This window comes from Triturus cristatus, chromosome 6, assembly GCF_964204655.1.
Source record: "Triturus cristatus chromosome 6, aTriCri1.1, whole genome shotgun sequence".
NCBI lineage: Eukaryota > Metazoa > Chordata > Amphibia > Caudata > Salamandridae > Triturus > Triturus cristatus.
The window spans coordinates 1611121327-1611133306 of NC_140589.1; the positions used below are offsets into that span (position 1 = coordinate 1611121327).

At 42.2% G+C, this 11980-nt stretch overlaps 1 long non-coding RNA gene across 1 annotated transcript; it reads left to right on the plus strand.

Moving 5' to 3' along the window:
- Positions 1–2233: 2233 nt before the first annotated feature.
- Positions 2234–10203, plus strand: LOC146821711 (uncharacterized). The gene is made up of 2 exons (XR_014962759.1): positions 2234–2394; positions 8859–10203. It is a non-coding gene; the product is annotated as an uncharacterized LOC146821711 (long non-coding RNA).
- The last annotated feature ends 1777 nt before the right edge of the window (positions 10204–11980 follow it).

An 11980-nucleotide genomic window follows, 5' to 3' on the forward strand; every position in this document is an offset into this window, starting at 1 on the left:
TTCATGTAGTTGTGTGTGTGTTTTTGTGTGTGTACCTGGGTATGTGGAAGAAGTTGCATTTGTGTAAGTGTGTGCACAGAACAAATTGTATAGAGGTCTAGGTTTGTGTAGGTGCGAGTGTGTATGTGTGACTGCATGTGTTTGTGTGGAGTTGGATCACTGTGGGGTTGTGTGTGCCTAAGTGTGTATGTGTATGTATGTGTAGGTAGGTAGGTATTTGTAAGTGAGCATGAGAGAATATATGAATGGGTGTATCTCTATTCCAGTTTAGAGGTGTGTTTGTGAGGGTGTGAGAGCATATGCCTGTGGGGGTTGTTATTGTGTGTATAACAGATTGCGTAGGTGTGTGTGTGAGAATGTGGGGTTCTGTGGGTGTGTTTGTGAACATGTGTGTGAGGTTGACTGAGTGTGTGTCTATGATGAGTTGTGTGTGTGACTGTGGGTTTATATCCAGTTGTGTGTTCGTGTGTGTGTGGGGGGTATGCATGTGAATGTTTCTATGGGGGTGGTGTGGGTTTGTGTGTCAGTATGTGTGTATGGGGTTGTATAGGTATGTGTGTATGGGATTGAGGGTTTACATGTATCAGTGTGTATGTAGGGGTGTGAGTGGTGGTGTGACTCTGTACATGAGTCATGGGTTGTGCAGCTGTGTGTCCAGGGGTTGTGTAGCTTAAAAATGTGGGGGCTTGGGTATGTGTGTGTGTGTGAAGTTGTGCAGATGTGTGTGAGTGCATGTCAGGGGTTGTGTAGGTGCATGTGTGTGGGATTGTATTGGTGGGTGTGTGGTTGTGCTTCCTACAGTCCTCCTCAGGCAAAGATAGCAAAGTATCCCTCCCCTCTGCAATGAAGTGGCTCCACAACCCAGCTGCCCAAACTCTCGAAGAGACCCTGTGGGAAAGCATTGCTACCTCATATGCTTTAAGCCATTGGAAAATGTAATCCCCTTAAAAGAAATCTTTTATCACTTCCTTGGGTATATGTACTCTCCCTTCTGTGTGTACTGAAGACACACTGCCGCCATTTGAACCGGACTCTGCATTCTTAGCCTTGATAGCCAGCTCCTTAAACTCTCTCTCATGCTTTAACGGCATTTTCTTTTCCTCTATTGCTAGTTTCTGCCTCTCCAGCTCCATCCTGTGCTTCTCAAGCTCTACCTTGTGCACTCTGTTCCTTTCTCTGTCTTCCATTTTCTCTGGAGACAACTGCTTTGAAGAGACACTGCTGCCTGCCCTGGAGGTCTTCCTCCCTCCAGGCAGGTCCTGGCCCAACAGCCCATCTTGCTGCAGGTTTAAATCATCTGCCTCCCCTACAGGCTCAACTAAATGCCCACTTGCATTCCCAGCTACCAACCAGGTCCTCCTCAGCGCCTTTTGAAGCTCATCCTTCCTGGTGAGACCTCTCATTGGGAATTCAAACTTTTTGCAGATTGATTTCAACTGTGGCACTGTGCAGGAATCAATCCTATCCTCAAACTCAATACCCAAAGATGCAACTGAAGCTTGCTTGGACATAATGAATTTGGAAGTTCAACATTTTGTAAAAATACTCAAAGTGCAAAAGCAGTAAAAAATAGAAAAACAGTAAGTGGTTGCATAGCGATCTGCATTATTCAGTAGTAGTGTACACCAATTGCTGTAGGTCAAGTACAAAATGCAAGTCCTATCCTCACAGCTGGCCACCAATGTTAGAAATAGGGGTCTCAAGTTGGCAGAGGTATGCACCTTGCCCAAGTAGGGAAATTTCTTTCTAGTCAGGATGACTAAAGTACACACCTAAGTTTGCCTGTGCTCACCTTCTGGTAGCTTGGCACAGATAGGTCAGGCTAAACTACAGAGACAATGTGTTAAGCATTTATATATAACCCACAGTAACACAGTTAAAATACCACAAATGGACACCACATCCAACATACAGATAAAACAATAGGACTTTTAGAAGGTAAAAACTGTTCTGTCCATAGGAAACTATGGATGCGTCACTCTTAGCACAAAGTACCTGGGATGCATCAAAATCTCGAGCAAAAATAGCCACAGGGAAGGTGATGCGTCAGTTCCTTGCTCCAGAGAAGGCGATGTGTTGGTTCCTTACTGACACGCAGGGGAGGTGATGCGTCGATTCCTTAATGGAGAGGTGATGCTTTGGTTTCTTACTGTGCGGAGAGGTGATGCTTTAGTTTCTTATTGCAGCTCCAGCATTGATGTAGATGAGGCGCACATGTGCCATGAATGGAAATCTGGACGCACTGGAGGTCAATGTGGCGGAGGTCACACAGGCGATGCATTGATTTCTTCAGCCACGGTTCCACTATGCATGGATTCTTTTAGCCATGCAGCAGGGCCGGCGTCGAAGTCAGTTCGGTGATCTCGGACTTCGGAGATTGGTGCACGCGATTCGGTGAGCAATGTTTTTTTTTGGCACACAGGCAGGCACTGCGTTAATTTTTTGGCCGCACGAGGCTATGCGTTGGAAATTTCTCCTGCACGGTGGTGTTGCATTGAAATAAACTGCCGCTAGCAGAGCGAAGCGTTAATTTTCAGGCTTTTACAGCTCCAGTAGCAGGAACAACCTCCAGGGGCCCAGAACTGAAATTGACACCATCTGGCAGGTCAGTACTCCCAGCAGTGGAGTTGAAGGAAGCTGCTGGGGAAGCTTTTGTGTCCCTGAGACATCAGAACAGGAGGCAAGTTCACACAAGCCTTTGAAGATTCTTCTCAAGCAGGTTTCACAGCAAAGTCCAGTCTTTGTCCTCTCCTTGGCAGAAGCAGCAACTGCAGGCCAACCCAACAAAGCAACAGACAGCAAAGGGGCAGTCCTCACAGCTCTTCAACCCTTCTTCCTTGGCATAGGTTCCTCTTGGGTCCAGAAAAGATCTAAAGTTCTGGAGTGTAAGGCTTACAACTTATACCCCATTTTATCTTTGTAGTCTTTGTTTCAAGAGTCTCTGAGCTCAGTAAAACCAGTTCTGCCCTCACTGGTCCAGTTCACTACAGAAGGTGGAGACAGTATTGTACATAGCATACACAGCGTATTCAGGTGCTAGTCTAAACTTCTCCCACCACTCTAAATGCCAAAAGGTCTATTCAGCCTCGCTATGAGTCACCCAGGAAAGTCAGTACACACCTAAACACCCCCTTGTGACTGTCTAGAATGAATGCACAACCCTGGCCCCTATCACTCCAAAATCAGACAGTGTGTCCTGTTGTTCCTAAATTGAGCAATGACGTCTTCTTACTACTAAACCTCCAATATGTCTATATTCAAGCTTTTAGTAACAACACATCGATGGTAGATTTAGAAACAGCAGGGCAGTGATCTCAATAGAAAAAACAGCTGTCTGAAGAAGGAAAAGTATACACATTTATCAGATTCCATTCAAAAATTGATTTTGCCTTTGATAGAAATAAAAACATAGTTTAAAAATGTTGCAGTCACTAGACAATACATTATTTTTTCACATGTCTTTCAATGAAAAAGTATGCCTCTTAATTTTCAAACCTCTAATACTTTTGTAAAATAAAATACAACACTTCCGGAATCCCACAAGTCTCACATGCGTTTAATGCAAAAAAATAGGTATTATGCATGTAAAATAATAAATGAAATTGCCATTTCAAAAGACCAGAGCATTTGCTCAAACTCGATTGGAGCATATAATGCTAAAATCAATCCATTGGAAACTTTTGTATACATTTTTCTCCCAATACAAGTGAATGTAAGCATGAATGCAAAAAGACATTGGGAAGCAGATTGAAATACATTTAAAACATGCTGAGCTCATTTCTTTCCAAAATTCACGCTCCTTATTCTCAATCCTGAGAGCGAGCCTATGCTTACTACGCAAAGCAAGGAAATGTCCACTTGTGCAACATGGAATTAAGTAGCTTCTAGTCGTCAGAAAGATATTAAACTTTACAGACATGTTAAGGTTAATGGGTGCTTCAGATTAGTACCGAAACAATAATAATTGGTCACATAGCATATCAGCAGTGCCTGTGAAGGTATACAAATAAAAATGAATTTATAGTTACAATGCATTTAAAATAAAAGTCTGGTATTAAGGCATTCTATATATGATTCTGCTTTCTCCGTTTCAAAACCTGACTTCAGTTTTGGATGTACACAGGGGGTCACACTGCCAGCATCTAAATGTACCTTTTTTTCTACCATGAAAGAGCCCAGAAGGCCTCTATTGTACATACAATTATACAATGCACGTGTATCAGGGGAATACAATCTTTGTGATGTTTCAACCCGTTATTGTCCTTTTGAAATAACTAATGTTTTTGGAGAGTGTCTGTTGTGAGAGCACCTCTCTTCCCCCTTTCTGCACCTCTGTTGCTTCTTTCTGCACTTGTGATGTTTCTTTCTGCACCTCTCTTACCTCTTTTGGTACGTCTGTGGCTTCTTTGTGAAATTCTCTTACTTCTATGAGTAGTGAAACAGAATCATTATCCATTATTTTCACCCTGTTTAAATGACATTTAAAATGATTTTTTAAACTGCGTTCAAAAGTGCTTCTGCAGACGAGATGGGGTCATTGGTTTTTTGTCAAAGTCTTAGTGAAGTGCTACCCTAATACAATAGACTTCTCTGATTATAGTGAATAGGCTAGTGGCTTCCCACTGAGTTGGAATCTGGAGGCGTGGGTTCTGATTCCGACTATGGCAATCTCATCATTTTTTATTTAGGACAGACATTGTCTTCCTCTAAATTTCGTACTTACCCAAATATAACCTTCAGTATTGTAACATTTGCTTCCAGAGGAATGTGTTGCTTGTCACATCACTACTCCATTTCTTTCATTGTTTCATTGGTCCCTTACATAAAAACATGATTATTGATGTTTTCTTGTAGCTGCTAGATGTTTTATTAAACAAAAAAAGAGACTACTCTCTTAATATTGTCCGAAAATATATATTCATTGTCTGAACTCACTTCCTTTGTGTTTACACTAGTTATGGAAGATTTGAAATCCTTTAAATATTAGCAGCAACCACACAGATCCATCTGAAGTTTATAATAAGTTTGAAAGGCACTGAAATTAAACCTACTTAATTGATATATTTTGAATAACGCATAGTGGGCCCGATTTAGAGTTTGGCAGACAGGGTAGCCTGTGACCACAGTGACTGACTCACATGTCCACCAAACTCTTGGTCCGCATGCCCAATTTTGAGCCAGGCAGACCATTAGGTTCATGCCGATGTTGTAAAATTTACTCCTTCTGTGTGCAAACCTTCCTCTGTCAGCCCAAGGGAGTAAGGAGCGTCGGAGGCAAGCTATCTGACTGTCCAACTTATTTAGAGCTGGTGGCTGGATGGCTTCTTATTCACTGCCTGTCTCCGCCAGGATATCCCTGGTAGTGAAGCACCGTAAAAATAAAAAAAAGTTCTAAAAAAATACCCCCCACCATGGGAGAAAACTCCTACAGTGTCACCCCATTAGTGTTTTCTTTTCCAACAACGAACTACTGTTTGAGAATTTGTTTTTGGAAACAAAAAACTTTTTATACGTTTGGTGTAAAAGTCCTTCACCATTAACGGATGCAGATCAAACTTCAGATTTGCCACCTTGCACTATCTTGCTCCATCTATATAACTGATGGCTTCCTTAAATTGTCACCTTTGCCACTGGTAACCTGTAAGCTATCCAACATGTTGCAATTTGTTTAGCATCATGCATGGGCCCCGATCATCTAGTGTCCTATCAGATGGTCTTCATTTTCACCTACATCGACCGAACTCTCTGCCAGATCTTCATAGCACAACCTCCACAACACTGTGCTAATCTGTTCGACAAGGACACATTATTATTTTTTTTAGATATGGAGAGATTAAGTGCTTTCCCTAGAATCAAAGGATGTTGAGCCCACGCTGAGACTCGAACCGGGTTCCCCATTTCCAAAGTCGGCAGCTCTGGCCCTTATGCCACATCCTCCCCCACATACACATTTTCTTCATTTATGTCCAAAGTTGGTATATCCCAACAAACATTTTTGTCAATAGTAATCCTATTTGCATATTAGCACCCATCCCAATCCTTGACACTCACAACGTATACATTTACAGTCTCACTGATTTCACCTATGTTCTCCCATTTAAATACAGTGCATTATAGCACCTACTTCTGCTCTGTCTGGCTTTATTGCTACCACATTTGTGCAAAGTGTCACCATATTCTGGCCATTTCAACCAATATTATCATTTAGCGCTGCTTTTTCAGATCGGGTACTGGCCAAGCCCTTTAGATTTTACTAAAATTATGTGTATAGTATAATTATTTAAGGGGACTTTCATCCAGCTCAATTCACCCATTGGCCTGTTGTGTCATTCAGACTTTGCTTCCTCCCACTGCAGCATGGGGCAATGGGTCAGCCAACATCATCCACTAGCTAATTTCACTTTGAATGACTGCATTTTGCTCTTTCACAAGGAGCACATACACACACAAGGTAGTTCTCTTCAGCGACAGTGGTTTTGTTTCTACTTTATTATTATGTTAGTTATTCTTTTTGTGATATCAAGCTACTTTCTATTAAGCCTGGCCGTAGCAGGCGTAGTGCCTCTACGCGGTTTCCACGGAGTTTGAAAAAAAACTCAGTGGAAATATGCTACGCTCCCTCCCCCTCCCAAATTCTTTACAAATTAAAAAAGAAGCCACTTACCTGTGTGTCTGCCGCCTCCCGTGCCTGGCCGCTTTCCTTTCTGCTCCTTGCATCCTAATGTAATTAAAAAAACACTACGCAGTACGTCTTGCGAGTACAACATAGTGTTTTTTAAGTACTGAAGGACGCGAAGAGCAGGAAGGAGAGTAGCCAGGCACGGGAAGTGGCAGACACACAGGTGAGTGGCTTCTTTATTCATTTTTAAAGAATTTGGGAGGGAGCGGCTAAAGCCGCTCAACCACGGAGGCTGAGTTTTGCCTACCTCTGTGTTTGCAGACGAGCACAGAGTAGACACATCTCTGCTAACTCTGCTGGCGGAGCGGAGTTACCCGCCCAGGGTTACTTTCTACCAGCTCTTCAGGTGAGTGCAGGGTACATTTTAGCTTTATCAGTTCCGATCTTCTGCTAATACTGTTGTAAATTCCTTTTGGACTGACCTTTGTTAATCTGACAGCTGCTGTTTCACAACACACCAGATCGAGTTCATTTGAAATTATTCTTTATAAACCTATTGTCTTTCCAGCATAAATGCAGTTAAGCGCATTTATAACTGCAGTCTTCTATATCATGCTGGTACGTATTTTAATAAAGGACTACAGTCCTACTTGTAAACCAGTCTGTATGTCCTGCTTGTATGGCTTTCTCATTTGCTTTCAGTGCTTTTGTGTTTCATGTGTATATTGACATTTAACTATTTAATTACTAATTGAAACTGTGCTGTGTGTCCAGTTTGCTGCTCTATCCGTCTATCTGTCTGTCTATCTATCTCTTTGCAACCGTCTCTATATCTGTATTTACAACTGTATCTATCTGTCTTGAAAACTGTCTATCTGTCTGTCTGTCTCTTTCTGTCTGTCTATCTATCTATCGATCTATTGATCTATCCAACCATCAAGATATATGCAGGAGTCTGTCTATCAGTGCCGTAACCGTCTGTCTATCAGTGCAACAATACCTATTCATCTATCTATGCAGCACTATCTATCTATGCAGAACTCCGTGAAGTGCCTAAAAAACTGTGCCGTGCACTACAGAGTTCCACGAGCAGCAGAGTGTGCTAAGTCACACTGTTCATGATGATTTTTAGCACCAGGAGTTTGTCCCGCAATCTAAAATCAGGGCAAACGGCACCACGCGCAGCGCAAGAGAGCGCAGATTCTTTCTGCCACACAAGTAGATCATCTACTCGAGTGGCAGCGTCCTCAACGCGAGTGGCAGGTTTCTCAACACAAGCGGCAATGGCCTACCATGACCCCCTGTGTTGAGAGATATCGCAGGAAGGTGGTCTAGAGTATTATTTTTCTTGCAAGCGAGCCATGCAGATGGCAAAACTCCACTCAGCGCCACATTGCAGAGTTTTTTGGAACTCCGAGCTCTGTGCAGTGCAGACAAAACTCCACGAACTTTGCGGGCGGAGTGTAATTCAACGCCCACCGCTAGTCTACAATCCCTGCTGCAAATATACCATCGGATTTTAAGGATATTATTTGTGACAAATGGAATTATGCAGCGAGAGAGGGTCAAATTATGCGGCAGGGTTGAGTAAATTATGCAGTAGGGAAAGCCAAATTATGCTTCATAATGCAGCACATTTTTTAGAAGTATTACTTCATAATCTTATCATTTTTAAACTTAGTAACACTGTCTGGGCATTGGCTGCACCTCATTAGTACCACCAACACCCACATATAGTAAGAAGCAACAAAAAGCTGAACAGTTAAGTTTTGAAAAGGCCTTCCATCATGCTTGAACGTGTGTCGCTGCATATTTAGTAACTTTTGAATTATTTGAGATAGAAACAACATTTTTCGGGGGATTATTAAATGTTTCCCTGCACCCCCTGCCTGCCATAGGTGTCTCATAGGCACACACCAGCAATAATGTTTTAAGGATTGGTCCATTTTCTCCTGCACCCCCTGCCTATAATCCCATAGGCACACACCAGTAATAATGTTTAAAGGATTAGTCCATTAACCCCTGCCTGTCATCGGTTTTGTATAGGCGAATACCAGCACAATGGAACATAAAGTAACCTTCTCAATCTGTGTTATTAAAATATTATGCTTATGCATGGTTTGGAATTGATACACTATTGTTAATTACTTGTGATCACCTTGCTCAATTATATTGTCTGTAGATTCAAACTGCAAATGTCACTTTTCATTGAATTCTTTTCTTGTGTGTTTGCTTTTAGGTTCACAATAGACATCACACACAGTACTGCCAGACCGAAGGCTGGCAGTCACACACTACCTCAGTCCTCCTCTGCTTCTGCTTGCACAACTAAGAGGCAACTGCCAGAGCTGAGAAAGAACGTGAAGATGGTCCAAAGAAGGGTGTTCCTGCAAGAAAGTGGCCAGTGAGGAGAAGAAGAAGGATATTGCCACCATTGGTTTGCTGACCTCCACCTTTTTCAGGAAATGTGGTGTACCGGCTGCACCCTCCTTTGGGCAGCAAAAGGCTGGGAGCAGCACTCCCGCTTCAATGGCACCACCCCAACCTAAGGTTAAGTCCAAGCCAATTTTCTCAGCGATGCAGCCGCTGCAACTATAGTGACAAGCAATGAGTTTGAACTGGATCAGTCTCAGTGGCAAAGTAACCAATCGTCGCAGGAGAGTGGACAACGGGAGCCCCAGACAGACACAGTCCTTCATGAAGCTGGAGTAGAACAGGAGGTTAAGCAACCTGCTGAGCAGATGTTGCTCTTAAATCATTGGCTTCAAGATCTCCCGCAAGAAAATGAAAGGGTACTTCACCATCTTCTCCCAGCCCCCTTCTGGTAATCGGAACAAGGATTGGACCCCAGCTGTGTCCGAGACCCGCCCTGAGAGACAAGGGAAAAGGAAAGTTCCTGAAAGCCTTAGAATTATGGAAAGTGACGGTGATGACAACAAGCCAGTGATTGTCAGTATGGAGGGTGGCTTAGAGGACACTGAGATGACCCCTCCTATTCAACCTACTCAGAGGGATGTGGTTTCACCACCACCACCACTGCTGATTCCTTATTTGTAAGACCACCACCGAGACCTGCAAACAGCACTACCACAGTCAAACTAGGCCCTAGAAAGAGGGAAACAAAACAGCCAATAACTTCCTGTTCTTCAGGCATCGATAGTGGAACATTAAAAAAGTTCTCCTCCCCAGTTTGGGACTTCTTTCGATGAGTAAGCAGGAGGATAACATTGCAATATGCTCCATTTAGAAAATATTTTGGAACCTCACTTGGTCCCAAACCAGGATGCACAGCGTAGAAGTGAGAATTGTTCACAAACAATAAAGTTGCAACAGTTTTTTCATTTTTATTCCATGTTTATTTTTTTCGTTTTAATCCATGAACCATTGTGGTACAAACGTTTTTGAAACTCTGAATTTCATCCACTTTTTTAACATGTGCCTATCCAAGCTTTCATTCAAAACATTTGAGGATTCACCATTCCTCATATTGTGACGCAGTATTTTTTAAGCCAATGCATTTCAGGCATCAACTGCCTTTCCTCAGGGGAAACTGTGATAAAATAAAGTGCATATAATTGACTTGACACTCTTGACAGACTCTTCTGTGTTGTTGTTAATTTGTGCGAACCTCCTAAGTGCAATTTAGCCTTGGCTTGCATGCGTCCTATAAATCAAGACCGATTTTGTTGTGTAAACATGCACATTCTCAAACATAATACATGTGTGATATAACGCGAGATAAAAATAAAATTGACCAAACACATGTGCCCTCATTAATTTATATTATGCAAAGTTCTCTATAGTAACAACAAAAGCCCCAATGGAAAACAAAACTTTCATGACACTGTACCCACAGTAATAATATTTCAACAGGAAATGTTAACTTCATATGCCTATTACCTTGACCTAAACGTACACCAACACTTCCCATCCACCGCAACAAATCTGCTGATCAAATGGACGTGCGAAGCTCTGATGTGTTCAAATCCCATTACGTGTCACCAATTTCCAAAGACATTGAAAAAATACTACAACTGCCCAGTGTTATCTGAACATACTTATTGAAAAAAAATATATAATCATGCTTGACACTAAAACTCAGAACATAATAATAATAAGTTACTAATGATCATATGCATGGACTGTATAATCTAACAGTCTGTAATGTTCAAAATATCCAGCCTGCTGCAAGCCATTAAATATAAATATTTTCAAAAAATCCAACCTACTATTAATGGCATGTTTAGGCAGGAGGGGCCCTACAAACGCAACCAACCAAATGCACATTTGTACAACGGGAAGCTGGCTAGAATGTTAGAGCTAGACTCCCTCCCTTTTTCTTTTGTGAAAGGAGTGGGATTTTTTGAATTTGTGGCAGCCATCTGCCCAAAATGGAAGGTACCCAGCCAAAAATATTTTAGCGGTGTTTATGTTCCAGCACTCCACCATGATGTGCTGCAATCAATTGACCAAGCTGTGCAGCAGAGAGCTGTTCACACTATCCAACTGACGACAGACATGTGGACCAGTTGTCAAACAACTGATCGCATATACATCACTGCACACTGGATCTCTTTTGTGGGGGTTAGGCAACAGCTATCTGCAGGTCTAAACTTTTAAGGGCATTTAGCAGCATGCAACAATAGTGATGTTCACCATGGAGAAATCCCATTAAGCTGTAAACATCTTGGAAGAGTTTAACCGCAAGATATTTGAATGGCATTTACCCAGAGGTCTCAGGATTGGATTTGTTGCCACGTACAATGGCATGAATATACTCAAGGCCATGAAAGATGGTGGATAGTTCAAGGTCCTGTTTTTAGTGCTTTGCATCAACCTGATTGCGCAGGACTTTCTCAAAAAAGAAGACCTAGTCAGGGACATACTGGCTACCAGCTGAAGAATCAGCCATCATTTCAGTCATTCTTTTAAAGCTCTGAACCAATCGAGGATCATTCAATGTGCAAATATAGTACAAGTTAAAGCCCTAGAGCCTATACAGGAGGTGCCATCACATTGGAACTCTTCCTACTACATGGTGCAAAGTCTGTTTGAGCAGTACAGACTGATCACCAAATATGTATTTCAAAGAGGAGGGGTTGCAACTGGGAAAAGCATGACAATGAAGTTGGACAAATAGGGGCTAGTCAAGCGCCTGACACAAATGCTACTTTCTTTTGAGGTTTTCATACGGGAATTCAGCAAGGTGAACTGAACGATGAGTCAAGCAATCCCATTGTTGCATCTGCTAGAGACCAGTTGAAAAAGATGGTGCAAAGGTTCACCCATGTGAAGAAGCAAATGAGTTGGTTCAGAGGTTAATCCTTCACTTGGCTGTTAATCCAAGGCTGCAAAAAGAGA